The sequence below is a fragment of the Cotesia glomerata genome, linkage group LG6 (assembly GCF_020080835.1).
Source record: "Cotesia glomerata isolate CgM1 linkage group LG6, MPM_Cglom_v2.3, whole genome shotgun sequence".
Lineage (NCBI taxonomy): Eukaryota > Metazoa > Arthropoda > Insecta > Hymenoptera > Braconidae > Cotesia > Cotesia glomerata.
The window spans coordinates 13790388-13794834 of NC_058163.1; the positions used below are offsets into that span (position 1 = coordinate 13790388).

Sequence of the window (4447 nt, forward strand, 5' to 3'; positions counted from 1 at the left end):
TAGCATATTCTGTATATCTATCATCATCAGATCAAGATAATATAACCTTTTTTAAAAAATCGCTCGGCAAATCAAATTTTCTAAACAAATCTAATCATTTTTGTGATACGAAATCACTTAAATCTTTTTGTAAAAATAATTCTAACTCATTTCGAGCACTTGATATCGCTGATTCGTCGTTGTAAAAGCTGGTCGAGAATGAATTGCTTCAATCATCTTCATTTTTATTTCTACAAAAACATTGGTATCAAATGAAGACATTGCAGCTAATTCCTCATTTAAGTACCACAAGTGGTCACTTGTTTTGTCATAAGCTTTTTGTGCAACTGCCGGATCAACATTATCATAGGAAATCGATTTTTTTTTAATTCTAAATTATTATTTGGTGCCAGGATAGCAGATGTCGACGTATACCACGTTTTGATCTAGAATACGATCACAAAAATACAAACTTCTCATAAACTCTTTGTTTCGCGGGGTAAAAGAAAGAATTGATCTCGTAACATGAAAATTTTTAAGCTGTAGATCGCTTTCGACATCCATCGCGTATGATGCATGGCATCAGGACGCTTAAAAATAAATGTTTCTGCTGACCAGCTATCAAGAAAAGCTAGTGATAGTAGTAACAATTCTCAATAATCGTCCCGGGGTTGAGATATCTAAGAAAAAACGTTAATAAATTATGTTAGAATGAATAGTTTTGAGCATACCAATAGAGTCAAGTAAACAATTTTTACCTATAAATAATCGTTAATAAATGTGACAATTTCATCACGTTCATTGGTTAAGATGTTTGCGCAGTTTCATCGTCCATTCCACTTTTATATTTTGACTGATCAAGTTTGTCCCAAGAGTTTTTAAAACGACCAAATATCGATATATTAGGACCAGATATCGTATTCCAATATACTTCAAAAACTCCCCGCAAAATAATTTCCATTATGTGATGGCAGCATGGGAGCCACATTAACTTCCGGTTTAACTCTTTTTCAATCAAGGCACGTGTACATTTGTGAATACCAACAAGTGAAAAAACAATTTAAATGATCAAATAAGATTCAATATGAAAATTTTAAAGTAATTTATCTATTGAATAAACTTTACCAGTATTGGCGTGTCGAAACACATCACTTTTACGTACAGAGCAACGTTCCATAGGTTCAAAGTAGAAATAACAGCAGAAGCCTGTTGATGTGATATCCCACTTTCAGCTTTTGGAACTGCAAGAAGCTGATCAACTCCAGCAACGTATAGAAGAATAGCAATACGATCAAAAGATTTATTGTCAGAAATATCGCATACAACTTAACCGTCCCAATGCACAACAAAACGGTCTTCTGTACGGAATTCTTTTTTTTTAAATCTTCTGCGATGTTTGTTCTGAATTTAACACGCTCACGATGAAGTGTACTATAACTAAGATTGACAGAAATATCAATTCCCAAACTCTTATACGCAGCAGCTAATATAGAAAGAGCGTTTCTATTACTAACTTTTCCTTGATCGAGTGCTCCAGCGAATTCGGGTGTAATGATATTCATTTTCTTTGGTTGCCTAATCGGAATTTTAAAATCAGTTACTGGGTTCGACGTTTGACTAGACGTAGTTGCTGATAAGTCAGATTAAACTATTCCAGATTTTTGAGCGGCTAATAACAAATTACTTTCAACCTCACCTACATCTAAAAATGAAAATATTAATTCATATCAAACTATTAAATATTTTAAATTAAAACAGCTTTAAAAAATGTAATAAACCTACCACCACAATTAACAATCATATCTTCATGGATTTCTTTTGATTTTAAAATATTGTCAATTAATCCAAATCGACTTTTTGATCTTTGACCGGCCAGGAATAACTTTTGATCGTCGTTAATAAATTTAGCAATGTCGAATAAATTTTTCAATTTTTGACCAAAATTTGACTCCTTCTGCTTCTGAGTCTTTGATCGTCTACACTTGGAACTTTTTTGTGAATTTTTCACTTGGCCTAAGAAGTTAGAAAGTTTATTGACTGCATAATCTTTTCCACACTTTGGGATTTCCGCTTGTGACCACTTTTCTCAAACATTATCAATGGTAATTGAAAGACTCTCCATTCGTTGTAATTTGAAATTTGGTTTGTAATGGAGGTATACCGACATAGCCTCTTGTACAGAAGGAAGTTTACGCCCGACAAAGTCTTCAGTTGGATTATGACCAACAACACAACTTAAATAATCTATGGTTAAAGAATAACTCTTATCATAAAATAATAAGATATAAACACAAAATTATTAAGTAACTACCAGTATTTGATGAAACTAAAAATCCAAAAAAAAAAACAATCCACTGAGAAACACCAATATCAATTTTCACAAGTATCAAAAAATTAAATTACTTGATCGACAACTACACCGAGTAGAAAAATAGTTGTATTACTGATAAAGTCGAAAAGTTTTCTTTTTTATCGGTCATTTGATAACGATAAGACGATTGTGATCTACTATAATTTTGAAAATTGAGATTAATAATGATCAATTTTAAAACATAAACAAAAAGTATTAGAAAATTAGAAAAAAAAAAATTAGGAAACGGTTGACCCTGAAGGCCATCCCTGCAACTTCCCGCCAATTCTATACCTAAACGCTTGAAATTGCACTTATGAGGTTTTAGAGCTCTTCGAGCTCATAAATACAATTTGTGTATTATTTTGAGCTCTCCAAGCTCGAAAAAATAGCTTTTGTATGCTTTTGAACTCTTCGAGCTCAAAAGTTTGATAGAAAGTTGATAAAACACTATTTTTTTAATTTTCAAATCGCAATAACTTTTGAATGAATGAACCAATTTTCACGCGGTTAGTAGCATTCGACGTAGTTTTTTAAGCTTCATGAAAAATCTTAAAGTTTATATTGACGGAGTGAAAAACTTCGGAGTAATTCCAAAATAACACTTTTTTCGGTTTTCTTTCGTCAACGATAACTCACGAACGAATCAACCGATTTTGACCGGACTGGTGGCGATCGACGTGGTTTTTTTATGTTAAGAGCTAATTAGTTTTTTAAATTGATCAGTAAAGCCGTTTAAAAGTTATTAAAAAAAAAACCACTTTAAAAAAAAATTTTTTTTGTAGTTTTTTTGCGATTTCTCAAAATCTACCGGTCCGAATTGTTCCAAAGTATATATTAAATCTAAGTTTGGTCAAGCCCTTTCGAATTGCACCAACCGCGATCAAATCGGTCGAGCCGTTCAAAAGTTATAAGAGGTTTACATACATCCACATACACACACACACACACACACACACACACACACACACACACACACACACACACGCACGCACGCACACACACAACCACACACACACACGCACACACACACACACACGCACACACACACCCTTCGGAAGAAGCCAAACTCCCACCGGGCGCGTCCCCAGGTGGCGGATAGGGGGGGTCCTAACCGGTCGTAAGATCGGTGGATTGGGGCAAAATAAAATAGCCCTCGCGGACCAAATCAGCCATCAGAGCTGAAGAGTAACAGCCACCGTCCGTGTATCCTTGTGGGTCGGAGAAATCTCGCTGTTCTTCGGAGCAGAGGGTAAGAGCGAAATAAAATAGCTTTCCTGGTAAAAAACGAAAACTCCCCTTTCGGCAGGAAGGGTTGGTCATACCATCTGACCTAGGGTCACGTACGCAAGCGGATACGGTGACGTTGCTCGAAAGAGATGTGCGAAATGATCCTTATAGCGCGGTGTACGTGGTAACTCCCGGCATCTACGTGCCGCGCCCACGGGAGCAAGAGGAAGCCGATGAAGGAAGCAGGTGCAGGGTTGAAGCGGTTGAGATTTTCCGCTTCAATGACTGAAAGCTCTTATAGTAATGGAGGTAGCTGTAAGAGTGATCACCCCTCCACTTCCGGAGGCATCGCGTTCGGAGACGACCTTTTGCTTTGGAGTATCACTCAAAATCATGGAAGAAACGAAAAAACAAGAAAAGGACAGGAGTATTAGTGAGCCTCACGCCCAAGAAGCAGCGATTACAGTAAGCGCTGAGATGAAGCGGACGCAAGCGCTGGAACGCCTCGAAAAGCTGACCAGCGAACTGCATGAGTTTGTCCAATCAAAGGTCAATATCGATAAAGAGGTAAAGGCCAAGGCAACCGGGGTAGTTAACGCCCTTCGAAGGTTTAAAAAACTGGACGAAGAATGGCAGTCACCTCGACGACTCACTCCTCGTCTTACGCCGGAGAAGAGCAGTCAACTTAGTGTGGAGATCGAAGAATCAATGGACACTGGAGGCGATGGTGACGGTGAATCTGATGCTAAAGACGAAGTTCATACCTCCAACAAGTCTAACAAGAGGAAGAACCGAAACTCCCCAGATGGAATAGATGGGCGATTGACGAAGAGAAAGGACTTGAAACCAAGTCCTCCGAAAAACGTGATGAAGCAGAACGCCGAAAAA

General features: G+C 37.2%; 1 long non-coding RNA gene across 1 annotated transcript; it reads right to left on the minus strand.

Annotated features, from left to right (window-relative positions):
- Positions 1-746: 746 nt before the first annotated feature.
- On the minus strand, positions 747-2214 carry LOC123266838. The gene is made up of 4 exons (XR_006509871.1): positions 1762-2214; positions 1494-1681; positions 1105-1416; positions 747-984 (listed from the first exon to the last, which is right to left on the minus strand). It is a non-coding gene; the product is annotated as an uncharacterized LOC123266838 (long non-coding RNA).
- Positions 2215-4447: the final 2233 nt, after the last annotated feature.